This window comes from Vidua chalybeata (assembly GCF_026979565.1).
Source record: "Vidua chalybeata isolate OUT-0048 chromosome W unlocalized genomic scaffold, bVidCha1 merged haplotype SUPER_W_unloc_11, whole genome shotgun sequence".
In the NCBI taxonomy this organism is placed as follows: Eukaryota; Metazoa; Chordata; class Aves; order Passeriformes; family Viduidae; genus Vidua; species Vidua chalybeata.
The window spans coordinates 358812-384080 of NW_026530322.1; the positions used below are offsets into that span (position 1 = coordinate 358812).

The window sequence follows — 25269 nt, forward strand, 5'->3', positions numbered from 1 at the left end:
CATATTTAGGAGTAGTGCCTGTGTATTTTTGATTTTTCTTGTAATTGTTTTCTCTCATGGTGACTGCCATAATTTTTGCCTTCAGTTTAGCTTTTTCTTCATCCCTTCGGACATAAACTTTCTGAGCTTCCTTCAATAAGTCCTCTAATGGTTTATCATGCCAATCCTCAATTTTTTCTAATTGCCTTCTAATATCTGGCCAAGCATTTGTAACAAAGTTAATTCTTAACAAAGCTTTTCCCACATCAGCTTCAGGATCTATTCTGGCTTCTTTCCCCTGCTGTGTCTCAAAAGCCTTTTTAGCATTTTGCCCTCGAGGTGCTGCCGCTTTTATTCCCTTGATTATCGAATTACGATACTCATTCATATGTTTTCTCCCCTCCTCATTGTTTTGACCCCACTCAGGAGGTGCAGTGGGCATTTTCTCCTCTCCAGGAGGCCCCTGTGGATTTTCTTTATTCTAGGCTTTTATGCCTGCAATTCTGATAAATTTCCCTTTCCTCCTGAGAAAATAGTATCTTTAGTATAGACTGCATTTCTTCCCAGGTATAAATGTTTGGACCTAAAAATTGGTCAAGTTGTTCAGCTGTGCCTATGGGGCCCTCCAGAATCCCTTTGATTTCCTTTTTAAAATTCCTGACCTCAGAAGAAGTCAGGGGAGCATTCACAAATCCAGTCCCACCCCCTCCCATCGGGACCTCTCTCAGTGGAAATAGACCAATTTCTTTACCCCTGTCTTTTTCTCTAGCCTTATTTTCGTGTGGTGAGGAAGAATCAGAAGGAAGTTGTCTCTTAACTGTACTTCTAGTATTTTTATAAGGAGCATCTTCTAGGGACAGGGAGTTCCTTTGAGCCGGAGCTGCGGTTTCTAAGGGAACGGAACTCCGAGCAGGGAGGGGGGTGTGAGAAGGGTATACTATCGAGACTTGGTCCTCCAGAGGCGGGGCATGGGCGGGGCTTGCTGCTGGAACTGCTGAAGGGGGGAGCATTTCTGGGGGGTGCCGGGCGGTAGCGCGGTCAGCCTCCACGTGGCTAATGGCGGCAGAGCCAGCCGCTCCCAGCAGAGGCAAGGCAGCAGCGGCAGCACTCAGCGTAGCCGGAATGGGCAAAGCCGCTGGGGATGGGGCCGAGAAAACCGCTGCGGGAGAAGCGGCCAAAGACGGGATGGCCGGGACCGACGGGAGCCCGCCAGGCGCGGCTAGCGGACCAGCCGCGGACCAGTCGGGCAGGATGGGGGCGGGGGCCGGTCGGGCAGCCGCGAGCAGCGAGGCGGGGGCCGGTACCGAAGCGGCGGGCAGCGAAAGAGAGAGCGGGGGGCGCTGCTGCGGGCAGCGTGGCGGGAGTCTGCAGAGCCGCCGCCGTGGGCAGCGAACTTGCGCCTGGGACGGAAACCGGGGCAGGAACACGCGGCAAGCCAGGACCCGGGGTAGGCGCTGGGACCGGGAGAGGCACCGACACCGGGGCCGGCGGAGCTGAAGGGAGCAGCTCGCTGGGACTTGAAACCGGCGCTGGGGCCGCAAGTGGTGCAGGCGGGAATGGGAAGGTGTGATAAATTGAGGCGAATAATTTGATTCAGCCTTTTTAAGGTCAATTAGAATTTTATTAATTACAGCAAGCAGTAGCAAGCAAAAACAGCGCTGGGTGGGTAGGGGTCTCCAAGCCGCCCCTCCTACAGTGTCCCACACTGCAGTGCCCCACACCCCACCCCCTTATTCAGTCTCTTTTATAGTTTCTTGGAGGTTTCTTCATTCGTGTCTCTTGCGATAGCGGTGGGCGTAGCTTGAGCATCCCTCTGCATCGTGTCTGCATTGTGTCGAGGCAGGTGATCGTTGGTTTCACAATCGGTTCCGGACAGTGATGGGCGTACCCGGAGCACTCCTACGTTGTCTAGTCCGGTGGCTGTTGCCTGGTGGTCGCTGATTTCATAATCAGCTCCGGCCATCCCCCAACATCCTTAGCCTGTGTCTGCAAGAGAAGCTAAGAAAAGCTCCCTATATGGTGATTAATTATACTTGTGATCTTGCGTTTTGCAATATGTCTATAGCCTTGCAATATGCCTGTAGCCTTGCAGTTTGTAGCAGTTGCTTCTTTATTGTCCTTTTTTAGCAAAACCCCCAAGTTGCTGTTTCCCAACTTCACAGATGCTTCCCCTGTCTCCTAACAAGCAAGCTAGTCCCTCATACTTTAATTTCATATTTCCTCCTTTAATATTCCAATTCTCTTGATGAACAAACAAGTTACCACAGTTTATCACAAAGGGAGGGAGTAAAACTTGTAAAGGATCCCATTCTTTTTCTTTTCCGCTTTTTTCCTCTTGCTCCCCTCCCTTTTCTTTCCCTTTTTTCTTTTCTTGTTTTGTTTCGGGGATTTCTGATGCCTTAAAGATTTTTATTTTCCTAAAATCCCCTGTCCAACATGTGGCATATTCTCTTTCTTCTGGATTAAACGGTTCCTTTGAGTTTACAAATACATTTAGAGCCTGACAAATCCATCTTTCAAAAGAACCATATCTAGGCCAATAAACGTGGTCCGATCTTATTTCCTTTGTTGGCCATTCAAGTATACAAAATTGTATCATCTTTGTCCTTTTTTCTTGTACAAGGGTTTTTTTCCCAGTTGGCTAACATAACTCCCAGGGGACTATCCTGGGGTATCTCTTTTAATAATTTCTTACTCCTTTTTTTCTCTCCTCTATTCTCCTGACCGGATTTCTGTCCCATTTTTCAAGATCTTATCTATTCACCCCCTGCCTCTGTTTTTCACTTTCCTCTCACCACCTAAATACCACTTTTCTTTCGGCTATATTCTAAAAAAACCTCCTTTTTCTCACACTACTTTTCAATACAACACTTTCCTCCGAGGAACTATAATAAGGCTTAAAATAAACAATCTACATTACATATACTTTCATTCGTCCACATTTGCTCCACTTTATTTTTCACTTACACACAACAAAGCAACCACAACAACAAGGTACTTTTTATTTTTCAACACACCTATTACACTTTTTGATGTCACTGGCCAGTCCCGGTGTTCTTGGATACCCCTCAATCCAGCTGTGTTGTTCCCAACCCCAAACCCTCTCAGGCTTGTCCTCAAACCGGCAAAATTCTTACTCAATCCTGGGTGCTCTCGAATATTAATATCTCAACCCAGCAAACTTAATTCTGGGTGCTCTCGAATAATATCTCAACCCAGCAGGTTTGAAACAACCCTGGATGCTCTTGGAATATTAATCCGTCAACCCAGCAGGTTTGAATCAACCCTGGATGCTCTTGGAATATTAATCCGTCAACCCAGCAGGTTTAATCCTGGGTGTTCTTGGGCATTCTTATCCCTCAGTCCAGCAGAATTTTTAGGGGCCCCTCCCACACATTTTACCTTTTATTTTTCCCCAATAGATTATGCCAAGAAAACCCTCTTTTTACCTTTTATTATTTTTTTCTTCCCAATTAATTACCTTTTGTTTCCCCCCCCCCCCCCCCAAGGGGTCCTACTCTTTCCCTGAGACCCAGTCCCGGTTTCCCCGCGGGGGATTCTCTCACTCTTTTTATCACTCGCGTCGTCTCTTTACTTGGCCGCTTTTCTCGTGAAAAGGACGGAAACGCAGCATGGGAGACTACCGCTCTCGCTTAGCAGGTCTGGGATAACCAGCCCGCCTCTCATTCACACACATTCATCCCCCCCTTTATCCACCCCGTCCCAACAAATACTTACCTATCCTTTGTCCTTGGTCTATTTTCTTCGTGTACACTTAGTCTTAGGGGATAATTACTGCGGTTTTTAGGGAATCTCTTCCATTTTCTTTGTTTTATTGTCCCCTTTTGTCCATCGGATCCTAACCTGCGTCTGTCGGTCACACCAGGGGAACACAGTGAGGCTACCTAACAGGGCAGGACGTGTCTCCCTCACTCTGACTCTCCTAAGGCACCGTCAGAGAGGTGTTAAGAACCATCCTCTGCTACGATAATTGTGAAAAACACCAATCACTTGGTTTTTAAAATTTTTAAAGTTTAATAATAATAAAATGGTTATAAAAATAGTAATACAATTAGAGTAATAAAAATTTAGAGTTAGGACAATTACAAGACAATAAAAAGCAAAGAATTACGGACGTCCGGATGCTCTCGGGCACTTAAGCCACGACAAGCATGCCTTGTGAACAAAGAAATAACCTTAAATGCAATAGCCTGTTGCATATACAAAACACTTCATGATTATGCATATATTTTATTTAAAACAAGAAATTCGTCTGATACTTGTCAAAAAGTTTCTGTTAATTCCCAGGCGCCTTCGAGTCTAAGTCAGGCTTGAAGAAGTTCATTTCTGTTGATAAGGAAAGCCATAAATTCCTCTCCTCTGGAAAATTTAGGGGTTTCTGTAATTGTTATTTTTGTGCGAAGAATTCCTTGATCATCTCATCTCTTTCTTGAGCTAGTTAAAAAGCATCTTACATAGTATAGTTTCTATTTTAACATTGTGTTATAACCTAAAAATACATTCAACACACTACTTGAGAGAATTAATACAGCATAACTTTCCAACATTACACATATAATATTCATTGTAAATATTGCGAAAATCCAGTCTTAAAATATGCATTTTTCACAAAATTGAGGCGAATAATTTGTTCAGCCTTTCGAGAGTCAATCAGAAATTTATTGGTTACAGCACCAATGGCAAGCAAACAGCACTGGGTGCAGCCGGGGAGTCAGCGCTCCGCCAACAGCTCACACCGTTTCCCCTTTCCCACAGTCTTTTATACTCTTTCTTCTTCCGTGTCCGTGGTATTTCTGGGTGTACTCTGCGCTTGCGCCCTCTGTTGCTAGGGGGTCTTCTTCTACTCTCTGGTGGTCGTTTGAGGAAGGCTCCTCTCTTCCTCCTCCGTGAAAGTTCACGGCCCTGTAATGATCTTTTCCATATAAGGTTAGTTATATGCGCCTAAGTTCTAGTTGCACAATTAGCTTAAGTAATCAACATACTATCTAGTTTCTGTCTTGCGATTTTCTGTTATCTACACAAGTCTTCTCCTTTCTGTCTTGCGGTTTCCTTAATGATGAACAAAGAGTCCTTTCCATCTTATCACAATCCTTATCTCCCTCACCAGACACTGTCTCTTCAAATGCTAATTTGCCAGGTAACATTCCTCTCTCAGCCTCTGAATCCTATTCTCCACATTCCCTGGGTCCTAATGCCTGCCCTGGGACCCCTCTACCCTGTTATGAACAGTTTCCAGGTGTTCCCCAGAGACGCGGGCAGGGCTTTCCTAGTTCCCATGGCAACACTAAAAGAAAACTACTAACTCTAGCTAAGTACCGATATTGAAATGCTAATTAGCTAATTGCTCTGTTTGTTTTCTCTAAACTACCTGGAGATAACTGGCCTCGCACCCCTCCACACTGCCACTCTGGAACTAACATGCAAATAAAAACCCCTTAGGATCATGGGAGTATTTTTAGGAGATAAAAAAGAATATAAATCAAAAACTGAACACAATAGAGGAGTCTAGACAAATGCCCTAGCTGAGGAAGAGGGAAACACATCCCCTGACTGGCTTTTAACCGTCGCCATCACCTAAGAAAGAACAGACTATATTAGGCTCTGAGAAGCCGGGAGATAGAGACAGAGAGCCCTGGTGCTGCCACCACGGAAGGAGCGGGGACAGCTGTTGTTCTGGACTTCAGCAACAGACTCTGCACACCACGCCTCCTCATCCTCGGGCCACCGGTGTGCCACAAGGAAAGGAGAAAGGACAGCTGCTGCTCGGGACTCCAGTGACCGACTCTGCACGCCGCCTTCCTTCTGGCTGCCTGGGAAAGCTACGACCGCGGGGGCGAGCTCTGCGTCGAGCCCCCTGCCCAGCTGATCTTTTAATAAAGAGCTGAACATTAATAAAGGCATTAGGCCTGTTCATTTCAATTTGGGGGCTCGTCCGGGAGAGCCACGCCCGAAGAGGACCCCCGGACAACTGAACATCTCGACCACCTGCTTCGAGGGACCCTCGGGAGTTGCTGGCTACCTTCGGACCCTAGGATCCGCGTGAGACGAGCAACGCATCGGATGGGTAAGAAAAACCAGGAGACGAGCGAATGAGTGAGTGAGTGAGACAGGGGCCGGCAGCTCGGACCCCCAAAGCGAGAGGGACCCGCTAGTACCGCGTTTCCGGACTCCTGCGAAGGAGCCGGCCGGGAACGGGGGGAAGCGAGTGGAATAGAGGAGCGACTGAGGCGTCTCCTTAGAAGTAAAGCAAGCCCTCCTCCGAGCGTGTGGAGGTGCCCTATGGGCAAAGTAAGTCCCTGGCAATCAGGGCAAGGGGAATATCCCCAGCAGGGCAGGTGGGATGTGGAGGTCCTAGAGGACACGTCCCCGGCGCTGGCAGGATGGGATAGGACGGCAGGTGGGATATCCCTGGCAGGTAGGGCAGGGTGTCCTAGCAGGCAGGAGTGACATGTACCTGGCAGGGAGAGGGCATGTACCTGGCAGACAGAGAGCATGTCCCCGACAGGCAAAAGGCATGTCCCTGCCAGGCAGGACAGGACAACAGGGCATGTAGGGCGGGATGTCCTAGCAAGCAGGAGCAGCAAGTCCCGCCAGGCAGAGGGAATCTCCCCAGCAGGCAGGACAGGATAACAGGGCAGGTAGGAGGTCCATGGCAGGCATGGATGGAGGTCAGAGCAGATAGGGGAATGTCCCTGGAAGGCAGGGCAGGATGTCCCCGTCAGAGCAGGCATTAACCCGACTAAGCAGAAAGGCAGGAAGGCAAGCAAACTAAGCCTAGTAGGGTCAGGCAAGGGGATTTGGCCGGAGTTCGAGTGTAAGGCTCGGCAGGACGTTCGACCTTACCTCGGCAGGGAGACCCAGCTTCCCAAGCCTAGTAGGAGAGTCAGGCAAGGGGACTTGGCCGGAGTTCGAGTGTAAGGCTCGGCAGGACGTTCGACCTTACCTCAGCAGGGAGACCAAGCTTCCCAAGCCTAGTAGGAGAGTCAGGCAAGGGACTTGGCCGGAGTTCGAGTGTAAGGCTCGGCAGGACGTTCGACCTTACCTCGGCAGGGAGACCAAGCTTCCCAAGCCTAGTAGGAGAGTCAGGCAAGGGGATTTGGCCGGAGTTCGAGTGTAAGGCTCGGCAGGACGTTCGACCTTACCTCGGCAGGGAGACCCAGCTTCCCAAGCCTAGTAGGAGAGTCAGGCAAGGGGACTTGGCCGGAGTTCGAGTGTAAGGCTCGGCAGGACGTTCGACCTTACCTCGGCAGGGAGACCAAGCTTCCCAAGCCTAGTAGGAGAATCAGGCAAGGGGACTTGGCCGGAGTTCGAGTGTAAGGCTTGGCAGGACGTTCGACCTTACCTCGGCAGGGAGACCAAGCTTCCCAAGCCTAGTAGGGTCAGGCAAGGGGACTTGGCCGGAGTTCGAGTGTAAGGCTCGGCAGGACGTTCGACCTTACCTCGGCAGGGAGACCAAGCTTCCCAAGCCTAGTTAGAAGGTTAGGCAAAAGGCCAAGTAAGAGTTTGGGCAGGACTTAGCAGGTGTACAAGCCTAGAAAGTCCATCATGAAGTTCAAAACTTAGGCCAAAGAGAAAAAGAACAGAAGGCAATAGATGAGAGTGTGACTAGTGATTGTCCTGGCCAAGAGACAATGTAAAGTGCCAAGAGGTTCGGACCAAGAGTGGGAATTTAGTTAAAAGAGATTAAGTTTAGTCAAGTGATTCAAAATACGTAGTTGGGAGGGGCCAGATGCGCTTTAGCTGCCTGTCAGTATATTCCATTTTAGATAGAAGCACCATTTAAGGTATATATATATTTTTTTGTTTTTGTTTTTGTTTTTGTTTTTGAGGCCTGAAAATGGGAAGAGGTTATGGTAAAGGAGCAAATCCTTCCAAAGCAAAGGGAATTCCCCCTAACAGCCCTTTGGGGCAACTGTTAGATTAATGGGATTCTCGGGAGACCATGAAGGGTCTAGACAAGAGTAAGATGATACATTGCAGTATAGGAAGTATGGCCGAAGTTAGAATTACAGGGAGAGTGGCCGTGGTATGGAACCCAAGATCAGTGGATGTGTAATCAGTTAAACCAACACCAAAAAAAAAGAAAAAAAAAAAAAAAAACCCACAGCTGAGAGGGCCTTGATATACAACAACTATCTCATGCAGCTTGCTGGCTGGAGAATTCTATAAATAATGAGACTGTGAGAATATGCAAGTTACAAAGAAATAGAGAGGAAGACAAAAGGGAATAGAGAGGGGGAGACTGGAAAAATAAAGGAATGAGACCCCCTCGATTGCCTGTCCCCTTCTGCTCCTGTTACTTCCCCAAGTTTCCCCAGTTGGTCCTTCAGCCCCTCCTATTGAGTCCCTGATTCCTTTCCCCCGTTTTCCCACCTCTGTTTCATCATCCCTTCCCTTAGTTTCCTCAACCATCTCCCCAACTCCCTCTTCCCCTTCTCCAGCTGGAGTTTCCTTGCCTCCTCCCACTTGGGAGCTGAGGCCACCCTTGCCCAGGGTTGATTCATCACCTGGCATGCCCCCTGGCCTCCAGTGTCTGTCTCCACTATTTCCCTGCCTGGTGTCTTAGAAAAAGGGCTGTATTGTGGCACCCAATCCAAAGCACCAAGGGTGGAGGGGCTCTTTCCCGTTAAAGGGGTTCCTGTGGGTAGAGCAGCTGGGGGAGTTAGGTTTGTGGATGCACCTTTGGCAGTTTCCAAAGTCCGGGGATTTGGGAAAGAGCTAAGAAATTCAGTGGAAGATCCCGTTGGAATATCTAGCCAGTTGGACCAATTTCTAGGGCTGAGTATTTGTACCTGGGGAGACCTGAGCTATTCTAAGCATTCTGTTCTTTCTGAGAAAGGTCCAGATGATCTGAGCGGCAGGGGTGAAGATATGGGAAAGAGAGGGTTGATTGGGGCCCCCAGGGAACCAGGGGATGCCCTTGGTGGACCCCAACTGGAGTCCCAGCCAACAAGAAGGTAGGCAAAACATGAGAGACTATAGGTCCCTCATGATAAGAGGGATCAAAGAGTATCCATAGGGGAAGCAACATGAAATTGGCCTTTGATGGTACTCAGGAGAAGGATGAGACCCCGGCAATTTGGCTTGACCAACTAAAACGAAAATTCCAGTTATATTCAAATATAGACCCAGATAGCCCAGAGGGTCAAGTCCTCTTAAAGGTCTATTTTGTCACCAAATCCTGACCCGATATTAGACAAAAACTAGAAAAGATAGAGGACTGGCAAGAAAAGAACATGAACGAGTTGCTCAAAGAAGCCCTAAGAATGTATTTAAGTGGGAAAGATAAAAAAAAAAGCCAATAGCCTACCTCTCAAAACTACTAGACCCAGTAGCCAGAGGATGGCCAACTTGCCTGCAAGTAATCGCAGCAGCAGCAGCTATCCTGATAAAGGAAGCCCAAAAGTTGATCCTGCATGGGAAAATTAAAGTACAAACATTTACTAGTGATTGTGGATCACCTCACTCACTGGGTGGAGGCTTTCCCAACCAAAAAGGAAACTGCGCAGGAAGTTGCATGAATAATCTTAGAAAACATCATACCACGATATGGGCTAGTCAATAACATTGACTTAGCCCAAGGTCCACATTTTGTCACTCAAACTTTACATCAAGTAACAAAAGTCCTGGGGATAAGGTGGAGATTGCACACCCCATGGCATCCTCAAAGCTCTAGAAGAGTGGAAAGGATGAATAGAACTCTTAAAAATGTGTTAACTAAATTAATTGAAGAAACAAAGATGAATTGGCTCAGGTGTTTACTTCTCGCTCTCTTGTGCAGCAGAACCAGACCTCGGTCTGACATAGGGGTCTCTCCCTATGAAATAATGTTTGGACTCCCTTTTTTTTTAATCACCCCTTTCAGTACAGCAGATTATCTGGAAGGGGAGGCAGCAACACAGAAATATTTAGAGGTCATAGGAAAATCCCTAGAAGGCCTCCGAAAGAAGGGGTATCTCTCCCAAACTTCCCCTCTGGATGCCAATGCCCACATCAGTCCTGAGGATTGGGTGTTGATAAAGTCCTGGTACACTACCACTCCATTAACCCCCAAATTCAAAGGACCTTTCCAGGTACTACTCACCACACACACTGCGGTGCGGACCTAAGAAAAAGGCTGGACCCACGTCACCAGAGTCAAAGAGCCAGTGCCACCCCCAGATGCCAGACCAGACCCAACAGTGTCACCCGCCTCCTCTTGTGCATGGACAGTAATTAAGAAACCAGAGGACTTAAAATTAACTTTAAAGAAGACTTGCTAGAGGCTGATATACAGTAAGGTGTTAATAACTGTTTCTGAGTTAAAGTACCATAGTAAAGGTTTAAGTACTTGGTAATTGTTTAAAAAGACTAAGTGTCCTTTAGCCAAAGGAGTTACCTAAAAACTTGGTTTCTAAAGAACACTAGAATTACCCTCAGGCCTGAGTAAAAGCATACAAATGCCAAAAGAAGTTAGCCCTCAAAAGCCAAAGACTGTAAGTTGATGCGGGCGTAAGCCTGATCAAAGAAATAGAGGAGGGATTTGTTATGAACAGTTTCCAGGTGTTCCCCAGAGACGCGGGCAGGGCTTTCCTAGTTCCCATGGCAACACTAAAAGAAAACTACTAACTCTAGCTAAGTACCGATATTGAAATGCTAATTAGCTAATTGCTCTGTTTGTTTTCTCTAAACTACCTGGCCTCCCACCCCTCCACGCTGCCACTCTGGAACTAACATGCAAATAAAAACCCCTTAGGATCATGGGAGTATTTTTAGGAGATAAAAATGAATATAAATCAAAAACTGAACACAATAGAGGAGTCTAGACAAATGCCCTAGCTGAGGAAGAGGGAAACACATCCCCTGACTGGCTTTTAACCGTCGCCATCACCTAAGAAAGAACAGACTATATTAGGCTCTGAGAAGCCGGGAGATAGAGACAGAGAGCCCTGGTGCTGCCACCACGGAAGGAGTGGGGACAGCTGTTGTTCTGGACTTCAGCAACAGACTCTGCACACCACGCCTCCTCATCCTCAGGCCACCGGTGTGCCACAAGGAAAGGAGAAAGGACAGCTGCTGCTCGAGACTCCAGTGACCGACTCTGCACGCCGCCTTCCTTCTGGCTGCCTGGGAAAGCTACGACTGCGGGGGCGAGCTCTGCGTCGAGCCCCCTGCCCAGCTGATCTTTTTAATAAAGAGCTGAACATTAATAAAGGCATTAGCCCTGTTCATTTCATACCCCTTCCTGAGACGGGGAACACAGAAATCGCGCCGCAACTACCCACCCTCCCCGTGCCCGCGGGGTCCGCGGGGTCCGCGGAGCCCACCCATCCCTCGGCTCCCCCCCGGATGCAGCAAGCGCGGATTCCGCTCCCCCGGTTGCTCCAACACCTCCACGCTGCCCACCACGACTCCCCCCACCCCTGCAGCCATGCCTCTCACCCCCGCCGCGACCCTCTCCACCCCCATTACCATCCCTGCCTGCCTGCCCGCCTCAGCCCCGGCAAACCTCTCTGCACCTCCCGTCGTGGTCGTGGCAGCAGCAGCTCCGCCCAACCCCACCGCCTCCTCTCCCCCGCTTTTTCCTTGCCCTCATTCCCAAGCGCTGTGTTATAAGTTTAGAGCGATAATAATTGACCAAAGTGACAATTGGATCAGGCTAATTTATTAAAGCAGGCGACAGCAAGCAAAAAAAACAGCACTGGGCGGCCGGGGAGTCCTTACTCGCCATCGGCTCGCAATTTTCCTTTACAGTCCTTAGGTTTTTATTGCTTCTCTGTTTCCGGCGGACGTATCGGTTCTGAGTTGCTCTGCATCTGTGCAGCCTGTTGCTAGGGGTTCTGAGGTACTCTGCGTCTGCGCAGCCTGTTGCTAGGGGGTTGTCGTTCTGCCCTCCGGTGGTCGCTGGGAAGAAGGTTCTCCTCTTCCTTGGATTTTATGGTGCCCTGAGAATTAACTTTACATATATGGTTACACAAATCTGCTTAAGCAAGTGATATCGGCATAGTTCTGCAACTGGCCTTGTTAGGCCAGATGCCTCCGGTTTCCTGTCTGCCTGGGAATCTTCTGTACCCTTTGTGCTTCTTTTCCTCTGTCACGATCTGCTTGTTGCGGGGTGTCGTGATGGTTCTTTTCACCGACCCCAAAAGTGCAAAAAGGCAAACAGCAGGGGACTGTCAGTTAATCACAACAAATGCACTTTTATTAGGGGCCAGAACAGTAAATGTGATAGTGGGGATCAGAAAGGAGATAAAAGGATAGAGAGAGAGAACAGGGGGATGGGAATAGCTACCAACACAGGCGAGATCCTCAGTGGTCCGGACGATGGAGATCCGTCTGTCGTGTCGGGGAAGTCTTCGAAGTTCTGGTCAACTCAGGGGTCCAGTTATAGTCCACAGAGGAAAAAGGGGGGAACATGCAGGACAATGAGAGTCTATTGTGATTGCTGCGGGGGAACAGGTGAGTCCACTGAAACCACCAAGGCAGGACAAACACAATGAAGAATAAGTCCATTGGAATCACTGAAGAACAGGTCATGTCATTAGTGGTTTCCCCACTCCCTGTGGTAGGGGTCTCAGTCCTTAGGAGGAGGGTTTTCAATCCCTGTCCATCAGTCACAGTGGTAACGAGGCAGATGAGGGGTCTTCAGTGAGAGACCACTAGAGTCACCCCAAAAATTCATTCAGCTTAAATGGTGGAGAGTGGGTGAATATGCAGTAGGCCGTTCCTTGCTGGGTCCATGCCAGGTCCTTGCCAACTGCTTGCCCAGTTCTTGCCAGGCCTTGTTCGGAACAGCTAACGTAACAGTACAGCAGTTGCACCTGCACTGCCGCTCCCTCCAAGCCAGAACTGTAGTGGGGGAAGGGGTTTCTCCTCGTGGTAATCAGTAGGCAGATGTGGGGGCTTCAGATGGCCTCTTTCATCCTCCTCTTTTTTTCCTTTTTTTTTTTTCAATTCAATGAACAAAATTAACGCACTACACGCCGCAACCACCCACCCACCCTCAGCGTCCCCCGAACGGCACCTCCGAGACCCCCCACGGTGGCACCTCGCTTCTCCACGCGCCTCAGTCCTGTGCAGGCTGTGCCACACGTGGCACTGCCATTGCTCCTCCACTGCTGCCTCCCTCCAGCCCAGCCCAGCCAGCTGCCCCCTCACACTCTCTCAAGTCCCCTACACCCCTGTAAACTCTCACTCCAACATGCCCAAAAAAGCATAGTACACCTCCTGCTCACTCTCACTCCTCATCTGAGGACAGTGAGTCTGATTCTGATATAGAGGACATTGACCCATGGGCTCTAATTAAAATGGAAGCGATTCGGGCAGGGGATTGGGAACTAGATCAGAGAATTTCTGCCTCCCCAGCAATTTATATAAAGGGGAAAAGAGATGGGCCCACGACTAGAATAACGTGGGAACCTAACACAGGTAAAGAACTGGTACAACTACGAAATATAGCCAAAGAACATGGTTGAAGTTCACATATTTTCAGAAATTTCCTGGAGGCTCTTTTTTCAGCACACGTTTTGGTACCTCACAATCTTAAAAACATTGCCCACTGCCTTCTTTCCCTGGCAGAATATATGCTATGGGAAAGGCATTGGAAAAGACAATTAAAAACATTATCAGACACTTATGCTCAAGATGCAAATAGGCCAGATTTTACAGTCGAACAGCTGGCTGGAGAAGGGGATTTACAGAAACCTTCTGACCAAGCTAACACCTTACCTAAGGCAGCACTACAAGACTTGGCTATTGCAGTAAAAACCTCATTGCTTCTTACCCCAGATGACTCTATTCCTACCCAACACGTCTCTAGTATTAAACAAGGAATAGATGAAAGCTTTATCAAGTTTGTAGACAGAATTAAAGATGCTCTGGAAAAAACAGATAGAGAGCACAGAGGCAAGAAAAGAACTGTTGTGCAAGCTTGCCTTGTTGAATGCAAACGAACAATGTAAAACAATTTTGAGGGCCCTACCTTGGGATACAGAACCCACCATAGAGCAAATGGTGGAAAGCTGTACACATCATATATCCACTGAAAACACAGTGGCCCAAGCAGTTGCTAAGGGTATTGCAGAAGGAGTTTCTGGTGTATTTGCAGTAGTAACTTCCAAAGACCAAGGCCGCTGCTATTACTGTGGGGAATTTGGACATTTTATGAAGGACTGTCCAGACAGGTCACCTACCTGAAACCCCCGTAACACCTACCAAAGACCGCAGAATCAGCAGTGCTACCAGCAGCGTTCAGGAAACTTCCAGCAGAGCGCGGCCAGGCCCCGCGCAAAGACAACAAATCAAAAGCCGCCCAGATCCAGTCATGCGTCATCCCAGGAGATTCCAGGCCACATGGAGAGGATCCAACCCATGGAGCAATACAGATGGGAACACGGCTCCAGCTGGTTACTGCTTTGTCCATTGACTTTAATAATAAGGATGTTTATCTTGTTCACACAGGCAAGCATGGGCCAAAAGGTGGTCCTGTTGACATTTTAATTATAGGTGACACTCTCCATGGCCCAGAAGAAATCTCTGTTGTTCCAGAGGTACAAACAGTGCACCCGGGACAAGAAATGTCTGTCCAGCTGTGCTGCACGGACTTACCATTTTTCCTTTCAAAGGGAACTCCGATCGCATAAGCCTTTCTACTCCCAAAGAATCACAGGGAACAGCTTCCTCTCAACCCTACAGCAATGTGGGCACAAGTTCTGGGACCAAGTAAGCCTACCATCGAGTGTGGTCTATCCTACAGAGGAGAAAAGATCCACCTACCAGGGATGCTGGACACCGGTGCGGACGTGACCATCCTCGCTTGCTCAGAATGGCCAGCACACTGGGAACTACAACTGGTAGCAGGCATGATTTCAGGGATCGGTGGAGCCACAGTGTCCATGCGAAGCAAGCACAACACCCTCATCAAGGGGCCTGAAGGGAAGTTGGCAACCATCTGCCCATTTGTGGTAAGAGCCCCCATCACCCTTTGGGGCAGGGACGTTCTATCACAATGGGGAGCTTCCCTACATATTCCCAGTCAGGATTTCTGACTGGGGCCACTGAGGAGCGCGCACTACCAGATACACCTTGGCTCACCTGGAAATGCCAAGACACAATCTGGATCGACCAGTGGCCCCTCTCTAAAGTAAAACTGCGCGCACTACAAGCCCTTGTAGAAGAACAGCTTGCCAAAGGTCACATTGTTGAGACCACCATCCCTTGGAATTCTCCAGTCTTTGTACTGCAAAAACCTGGGATGGACAGGTGGAGGCTCCTCCAGGTCCTTCACAAAATCAATGCGGTCGTTGAGGACATGCTCCCCCTCCAGCCTGGCCTGCCTTCACCATGAATGCTACCTTGAGACTGGACACTTGCCATCATAGACATTAAAGACTGTTTCTTCAGCATTCTGCTGCACCCCCAGGATGCTCCACAGTTTGCTTTTTCCATTCCCTCTCTTAACAGAGAGGCTCCACTCAAAAGATACATTGGTTGTATCTCCCCCAAGGCCTAAAAGTCTCACCTACTATATGCCAGTGGTACGTTGCTCACATCCTGTCTCCTGTTCGGAACCTATTTCCAGATGCAATCATCTACCACTATATGGATGATATCCTGGTCTGTGCATCAGAAAAAAACTTACTTAGAAAAAGTAGTTAAAAGGACAATCAAAACCATTGAAAAGGCAGGATTTGAGATCCATGAGGGCAAAATACAGTACACCAACCCATGGACTTATCTTGGATTCCTGATCCGGGAAAGGACCATCGTACCCCAGCAGCTCGCCATCCGAGATAACCCAAAAACCCTGAGAGACTTACACAGTCTGTGCGGATCCATCAACTGGGTACGTCCCCTGCTAGGAATTACAACAGAAGATGTTCTCCCCGTTCAACCTTCTCCATGGCAACAAAGGCCTAGACTCTCCATGCACTCTCACAACAGGAGCCCGAGACACCATCACCAAAATCCAAGAAGCCCTCTCTTCACGCCAAGCCCATTGCTTCAAACCCAACCTACCTTTCCAGTTCGTCATTCTCAGAAAAGTGCCCCGATTTTTGGAGTGATTTTCCAATGGGATCTTCAACTCCGAGACCCTTTATTGATACTGGAACGGATCTTTACAAACAACCAACCTTCGAAGACAATTACCACCTTCCAGGAAATCATAGGACATTTAATAAAAAAATCCAGAACTCGTCTCCGCTCTCTTGCAGGGTGTGAGTTCACATGCATATACTTGCCACTGACCACTGGGGACCTGAAGCATTTGCTCCAGACCAATGAAAATCTCCAATTCGCTCTAGACAGCTATACAGGCCAAATTTCCATCCATATCCCTGAACATAAACATTTTAATGCAGTCTTTAATCTGACTCCAAAATTAATCCAAAGTAAAACACCTCTCAAAGCTCTAAGAATTTTTACAGACAGCTCAGGGTCATCCCACAAGTCTGTAATGACTTGGAAGGACCCTAAGACCCAAAAATGGGAATCTGACATCCAAATAGTGGAGGGATCTCCACAGATTGCAGAGTTAGCAGCTGTTGTCAGAGCCTTTGAGAAATTCAAAGACGAACCCTTTAATCTGGTCACAGATTCGGCGTATGTTGCAGGTATAGCTATGAGAGCACAACACCCTCTACTCAAAGAGGTTTCCAATCCAAAGTTACACCAATTGATTTTGGCATTAACACGCTTAATCTCTCACAGAAAGCAAACTTACCATATAATGCATGTGAGGTCACACACCAATCTCCCAGGTTTCATCACAGAAGGAAACAGAAAAGCAGATATATTGGCCATGGCAATAGAAACTGCTAACGTCCCTGACATCTTTGCCCAGGCAAAGTTGTCACACGCATTCTACCGTCAAAATGTACCTGCCCTTATCAGAATGTTTAAGCTCTCAAAAGATCAAGCAAAAGCTATTGTCGCCACATGTCCAAACTGTCAAAATTACCAGATCCCATTGATGAGGACAGGAGTCAATCCCCGAGGCCTGAACAGCTGCCAGCTGTGGCAGACAGATGTAACTCACTTCACACCTTTTGGAAGGTCAAAATACGTGCACGTATCGGTCAATACGTTTTCCGGAGCAATGTTTGCATCAGCTCATCCAGGAGAAACTACACAGCACACCATAAAGCACTTCCTCCTTGCATTTGCTGCCCTGGGAGTACCAAAACAAATAAAAACAGACAATGGACCTGCTATACCTCTCATAAGTTAAAAGAGTTCTTCAGTGAATGGGGAATAAAACACAAGAAAGGCATACCAGCAAACCCACAGGACAATCAATCGTAGAGAGGACACATCAAACCCTCAAAAGAGTCCTCAATCAGCAGCGAAGAGAAACAAAAATCATATCTCCAGTTGAAAGACTTTGCAAGCTTTCTACATCATCAGCTTCCTAAATTGTACAACATCAGATCCTGACCCCCCAATACTTCACCACTTCGCAATACTGCCCAAGCAAAGCTCACTGAGAAACCACCAGTGCTAGTGAAGGACCCAGAAACACATTAAATATCTGGGCCTTTCCAGTTGATTACTTGGGGTAGAGGGTATGCATGTGTTCTACTACCATCTGGTCCAAGATGGTACCCAGGAAAAAAACATAAAACCATACCTAGGCACTGCAAACACTACTCCCACAAACAGTGACAAGAATTCTCCGGAGTCAAATACAAGACCTTCTCAAAACCAGACGAGTTCTGCCTGGAGACGAAGATGTCACCGAATGTCCACATACTGAAGGAAAAACCATCCCATTACGCGACAGCAGACAAAACAGGAAGTGGAACAACATTCTGCTGTTGCAGTCAAGCCATAAGCCAGACACAGCCTGAACACAAATTGTTCTCTGAATTGCATGTTATTACCCCTTGTTTACCCTAAAAAACCCTATTGCTTCCCTTTCTTAACTCTTACCAAAAACCCCTAACCTTATACCCACTCCCCCATCCTTAGCTTATAGGAGAAAAAAAAAAAAAAAAAAAAAAAAAGGGGGGAGGGAAGGAAACAAAGAAAGGAACAAGGGACAAAACCCTCTCCTCCCACCATAAAGATAACAAATTTTGCTTATATTCCCTATCAGAAGCCCCATCCTTGTCCAAAGATGAAAATTATCTCCGTTGGTGCTGTCCTCACTGCTGCCTGGATGCTCCTCACTGTACCGTGTGCCTTCAGCTGGATTAGCCCACAGCCTAGCCATAATGTTTTGGTAACCCTAGCAAAAACATTAAAACAGGATAACATGTGCTTATCCATGGGAAGCCTTGATAACCCACTTTCCACATGTTTGGTAGGGATTCCATTTGTAGTAGATGACTGGCCTGTCTATAATTCAGAGCTCCTCTGCACCACAGGTATGAGACCCAACATGGTAGATACTTGGGACGAGTGGTCAAAAAATGTTGCCCAATGCTCAAGAGGAACCCCAAGAATTGGACCTGTTGGGGTCCTCCAAGGCAACATACTGTGTCAAATTTTACTTTAGACGTCCAAAGAGCAATTGGCCAAAAATTGACCAGAGAAAAAACACATACAGAAAGGATGTATCACCCATTAATAAAGCCTATAACTATCTGGATTGGTGCAATTACACCACTCGGGTGATCTCTGTATACTCTCTCCACCCCAAAGTATTACCCAACGGAACGTTTCTCATCTGTGGTGACAGAGTATGGGCTGGGATCCCCTCATGGCTCCAGGGAGGTCCCTGTAGCCTTGGAAAACTTTCCACCCTCACTCCAAATATCACCTTGTTACATAACTGGAAAAAAGAAAGCGAATTAAAATGCCACAAAAGATCCTACACGGAATTTGAAGAAAATTGCAATCCCAAATTATATGATTGGAACAAACCAAAAAAGATTGCAGTCTCCCTATTCCTACCCTGGGTAGCTGCAGCTAAAGCCCTTGGTGAAATAAATCACTTAGGGTGCTAGCTCAGTAAGCAAGCCAACACTACCTCTGCCACCCTAAGTGATCTTTTAAAGGAAGAAGAAACCACGAGACATGCATCACTTCAAAATCAAGCAGCAGTCGACTTCCTACTGCTAGCCCACAGACATGGCTGCCAAGACTTTGAAGGGATCTGTGGCTTCAATCTCTCTTCATGCTCGGAATCCATCCACGCAAACATACAGAAAATGAAGGAACCTGTGAAGGACTTAAAAGTAGAAAACAACCCAGACTGGGTCAATGACCTTTTCAGTCAGTGGGGATTAACGGGATGGGTTGCATCTTTGGTTAAGGGAATTTTGTGCATTTTCATTGTAATTGTCATTGTATTAGCTATGTTCTCATGCCTTGTCCATTGTTTTAAAAGAACTATTGGGCACGCCTTTTTACTAAATACAGAAAGTGGAGTTGTAGCTGTCAGAGGCCCTGTGAGGCCTCCCTGGCGGTCACTTGCTTAAGATAAGAAATGCCTAGTCATGATGACTGGACCAAAGAAGCCCCTCTTCCACACTCGGACCCTTGTTATCTCTTTGTAAGACTATAGGTCATATTCGCCCTGACCCTGGCCATTGGACAATTTCCAACACCCCTGTACCGTATATAAACCCCCATTTCTGCCCAGTTCGGCAGAAGAGCCGTCACTGGAACCCTTCACAGGAGCTGCCAATAAAGACACCGCTGTGGAACTTCAAACAGCCTTCTCCTCTCTCTTCCCTGCGTCTGCCGAGGCACTTAGCAACCAAAGAGCTGAAATCACCTAAGAGCTGAATTCACCAAACAGCTGATCTCACTTAAGAGCTGCTCGCTAAGATTGCCTGCGGCTGGGAGCTAGCCTGAGGGACCTGGAGAGGTTGTGCCTATAAGCCCTCCGCTATCCGGGACACCTACGGCTGCCCGGGGTCGGACGGACCCCTGGGGCCCCAGGCCACATTACCCCAGTATTGACTAGGAATTTTACTTCTTTTTCCATTTCCCCCAGCTTCAGATTTACAACCAGAGGGCCTGCTGGGGTAGTCTCCTCCCGTCCCCCCTAATCCTCCTGCACATGGACAACCACCCCTCTCCTTTGATTCCCTTGACCATTCGGTTTCTGTTCTGGACAGTCCTTCTTCCAATGGCCTTGTTTCTTACAGTTTGCACATTGATTTCTGCTTAATCGAGGAGGGCTTTGCCTGGATGGCCCCTGCCCACTTTCACATTTTTCTCTCCGCTCCTCCTGCACTATTGCTATTTTCATTCCTCGTTTATACCCCTCTTCCCTGTTGCTAAAGACCCTCCAAGCCTCCCCCAATAAAGTTTCTAAATTCTGTGCATCTTCTTCTCGTATTTTTTGGAGTTTGCACCTAATATCCCCCATGGACTGTCCCAAAAATAGATTAATTAGTTGTTGTATCCCCACATCAGATGCAGGGTCCAGTGGTGTATAGCATCGCATTGCGTTTCTCAGGTAGTCTAGGAACTCTGTGGGGGATTCCGAGGGTCCCTGTTTACTATCATATAAAGCTGACCAATTGATAGTTTTAGGCATTGCTCTTTCCTCTCCCAATATAATCCAGTCCTGATACTTCTTTAGCCTCTGCCTTTCTTCTGGTTGATTCAGGTTCCAGCCTGGGTCCTGAAGTAGAAAATGTTCCCTTAGATCCACTTGTTGTCTAAAGTGGTATGCTACCAGGTCCCCTGCTGTTTTTAAAACCAGCTGTTTTTCTGTTTTAGTGAATGCGTCTAATAACAACTGAATATCACCCCAGTCTGGACTGTGCTGCTTCATGATGTATCGTAGACATGTAGCAGTGTTTACGAGGTCATTACGGTAATCTCCCGCAATCCTTTCCCATGCTTCCAAATCAAGGGTGGAGAAGGGCCTGGTATTACTGTCTCCTGTAAAGGGGCCTGCAGAATTTGTCCTCTGGTTCGGGATGCAATTGGGCTGCTTGGAGGGGTTGAAGTGAGTGTCTTCTCCAAAGAAGGAGAAGTAGTAGGAGTAGAAGGAGTATGAGGAATAGGAGGAATAGGTGGAATAGGTGGGATAGGAGGTGTAGGTGGGATAGGTGGAATAGATGGAATAGGAGGTGTAGGTGGAGTAGGTGGTGCTAATGTCCCTCCCAAGTCTCCACCCCTTCCCCCCTGCCCTCCCAAGTGAGGGCTAAATAGGTTGCCTAGATCTTGTTCCTCTAGTGCTGTGCGATAAATCTGTCCTGGTGCACCTCTGTCTTATGCCAGAGGCCGAGCAGCACCATTTAAGTTCTCCCATTTTGCTTCTGTTTTCTTTTCCAAGAGCCAGAATGAGAGGGTCAGAGGGGGCCCTGATGCCACAGTCCCTTTGCCAATCAGGGTTATTTCGGAGGGAGAAAAACATATCACAATAAGGAACCTACTCCCATTTCCCTTCCCTCTGTAGAAATAACATTAGCTGTAACAAGGTATTATATTCCAATGTACCTGTAGGAGGCCATCTTGCCCCCTCCTCTAGGAGATATAATGGCCACCAATGGGAGCAATATTTGATTAAACTTTTTTTATTTTCCATGCCCCCTTCACCTGCTATTTCTTTCCAGTGTGCTAAGACACATCCTAGTGGGCTGGCCTTGGGTACTTCCTTACTCTGTTTTGCTCCCATTATATCTTTTAGAGCAAACTTAATTTATTCAGGTCTGAGTGTTCAAATATAAGTCACAGATCAAACAAAACCTTTTTTTTGTGATAAAAAATTTAATAATTTCAAATTAAAATAATAATGAAAATTTATAGTTAATCAAATAACCAAAATGAAATATTAATAGCCAAATTAATAATCAATAATACTTTATTTATTTACCTTTAATATTAAAATATTAATATATTGATTAATAGATCATAATTAACCATTAACTTTTATTAAGTTGTTGTTTGCCCAGTCCCACACAAATTTACGAACTCCTAAGGGTTCAGTCCAAACCACTGGGGAGGAAAGAAGAGAAAAAAAAAAATTCCTTAGTTCTTCTTTTTAATACTAAGGCTGTGCCACTCCTTTATCCTTTCCCAATCTTCTTCAAACACGTCCCAGGTTTCAGGGACTATGTGGCTTTTCCCACAGATTAAATTCACTATTTCACACCTTGCTTGTTAAACCCCTGGGTTATAGTATCTTGGTAATTCAGGGGTGCATACACGACACGTGGATCTCCGTCTATATGAAATAAAATACCACCTTCTCTGACAGTTTAAACATCGGAGGAGAACCCAAGCTGTGTGCCAGTCTGGCTTCCAGCAAAAGGTTGTCAATCCGCACACAAAACAGGGAATCACACCTTCCAGACCCCACTTCAAGGGGTTTCTAAGCGCCTGTTCAACTGGCAGTTGTTCCCAGTCAAAGGCTAGATAGCAACTTGTTGAACTTTGGTATATCCCTCCCAAGAACACTCTGTCTCTCCCTCCATCCTCTCGTTCTATGACTACCCAGTCCCCTGATGGATGAAGAGACTGACTTGGTTCAAGCTGAAACCATCTGTGTAGAGCCTGTCTCGTAGGCTGGGCTCTCATGGCCTGGGCTTGAAGTTCTGCAGCCACTGTGGGGAAATCACCTCTCACTTGTAGCAAGAACCAAGCAGCAAACCCCGTAATGCAAAGGATCTCCCAGTGACAGCTTTTAACACTGAAGGGCAGTGCTATCGCACAACAAACACTTAACTCTTAGCCCAGCCGGGCTTACTGGCTACTTTTAGCTGGTTCCTGTCCCTTACCAACCAGCAATGCTTGTAAGTGGTGCTTGCAAGTCCCAGCTTGTGCCACGCTCCTGCCAGCTGCGCTATCAGCGGCGTTCAAAGCAACCCCACAAATTGCAGCTTGTGCTCGCGCGCCCACCGGCTGCGCTATCAGCCAGCTACGCCTAGAGCACTTTTGCAAGCCCGTGCCACACATATGCTGTCTGGTCCATCAGGCAATGTTGGCTGGGAGCTGCCCTGCGCCTGTTCTTTCTAGCACTGCCGCACCACGTCTGCACTTCTTAGCAACGCTGCAACAAGCACCACACTGCGTCTACGCTCCTTAGCAACGCCACTGCCGTGCCTGCACTTTCCAGCACCATAGCTGCCGCGCCTGCGCCTCCCAGCAACGCCGATCAGTGCGTTTCAGTTTTACTCACACCCACACACACACACAGGCACGCACATCCAGATGTAACAGACACACCACACCAAAATCGGGATTTCTCCCTCCCCGAGCTGCTCTATCAGCTGGTCTCACCCCCGGCAGGCGATTTGCTTGCAAGCCCCCTGGGCAAAACTACGCACAAAGACGTCTTGATGCGACTTATAAGGTGCCAACCTTAAAAAAAGAAATTAATACATACCACTTCCGTCCACAGTAACGGGCTGTGGTCTGCTCCCCGCAGTGTACAGCCAAGGCACAGAGTCCCTCTGGGGAAGATCCTCGCAGCGCCCAAGGGCGTCTGCCCCCAACTGGACCTGCGGGTGAGCAGAGCTGTCCCTTCGTGGTCGCCAAATGAAGCGATATGTGGAATAAATAGAGTCCACAACCTGATGTAGTTATGAAGTAGGTATGTATGTCAGCGCCCAGCACAAGTGAGATAGCTCTCCAAAAACTTGTGCCCCGAGCCTCGGTCTGACCCACATCTTTATTCACAAAGGTGTTCCATATGCAATACATTACACAACTTTTCCATGCATATTCAACCCCTGGCCCCACCTGTCCTCGCCTCTCATGCTAAATAGGTCCACAACCTTCTGGGCATACATGGTTTGCTGTGGTGGTCGCACGGGGGTCTCTTGGTGGTTTCTGAGGCTGAAGATTGTGGTCTTCCTCATGATTGAACTTTTGAACTTTTCTCCTTTGTGCATGCGCTTTTTGTCCTTTGGTGCTTATCTGAGTACGTCTGTCAGTCTTGATAAGCTTGGAGACAGAGGAGCCCCTTTATCTGGGTTCTTTGCATCTCCTGGTCTCCTCCAGTATTGTTCTTTATGCAAGAAGCTTCAGAAATTTGCATTTTCCTATGCCCTTTTTACCATGGCAGAGGTTTCTTAAGTAAAAGGTTAAAATTCAACACATAATTCTATAAGCTAAAATTTAAATGCTTAATTCATTTTGTTAACTCAAGTGAACTCAAAAATCTCCATATCATTACATACACTTTCATTCATCTACATTTGCTCACTTTTATTTATCACTCATTCTCACACACAGCAAGACAACAGTAAGGTACCTTTTATATTCAAATCACTTATTAAAATCTCAGATGTTACTGGCCATTTCAAGGTGCTCTTGGATCCCACACCCTGAGTCTCTAGTGTGTCTACTCTCAACCTAGCAGCTTTTAAGCCTAGATGTTCTTGAGTTTGATACTCTCAGCCTAGCAGCTTTTAAGCCTAGATGCTCTTGAGTTTGGCACTCCTGAGTCTCTTGTGTGGTTTAGACCCTGAACCTGGCAAAATTTCTTGGGCCCCCTCCCTTTTGTTCCATTTCCTAGTGGATTGTGCTAGGAAACTTCTCTGCTCCCTTCCTTCGAGGGTTCCAACCCCTCCCTGGGACCCAATCCCAGTCATCCTGGGGGTCTCTCTCACTCTTTTAATTCACTTCATTTCCTCCTTGGCTGCATTTCTCATGAAATAACGGAACCGTTGCACTCAGAAACCCCACAATCACTTCGCAGGTCTGGAGTAGCCGGCCCACATCTCATTCACACATCTCACAACCCCTCTCCCCATATATGCCCCCCCAAAAAGTACTTATAATCTTTTTTCCTTTCCGGGTCTTCATGTACACAAGTCTTAGGGGGCCAATTACCGCAGTTTTAGGGAGTCTTTTCCCTTTTCTTTGTGTTATTGTCTCTTTTTGTCCACCAGGTAGGAACCTGTGTCTGCCGATCATGCCAGAAGAAACAGAGCAAGGCTGCCAAACTTGACAAGGTGCGCCTCTATCACTCGGAATCCTCTGAGGTTTCAGGAGCGAGGTATTAGATCTCAGTGGGACCTCCATTTGTGAAAAACGCCATTTACTTTTGTTAAAATTTTAGAAGTTTAATAGTAATGTAAATAGTAATGAAAATTAGGACAATAAGAGACAATAAAAAGCAAAGAATTACGGACGTCCGGGTGCCTGGCACTCCACCAAAAAGCACACCTTGCTAACAAAGGATTACCCCTAAAAAGCAATAGCCTATTGCACATTCATATATCTCATACATGATTCAAACATTCCTTTCAAACTATGTGTTTCTGCTTAAGTTTAGCTCCCCCCCCCATCTTGTAAATCAACCTTCTTGGTTCCTCGAAGTCTGAGCTTTCCCAATAAGGAGACAATAATTCTTCTCTTGGGATCTTGGTGTCTGTT

At 47.3% G+C, this 25269-nt stretch overlaps 1 long non-coding RNA gene across 1 annotated transcript in view; it reads left to right on the forward strand.

Moving 5' to 3' along the window:
- The first annotated feature begins 1370 nt into the window (after positions 1–1370).
- The window catches only part of LOC128782861 (uncharacterized), a 111698-nt gene continuing 87799 nt past the window's right edge, over positions 1371–25269 (forward strand). The window contains exon 1 of the long non-coding RNA XR_008428907.1: positions 1371–1426. This is a non-coding gene — a long non-coding RNA (uncharacterized LOC128782861). The remainder of the gene's footprint in view (positions 1427–25269) is intronic.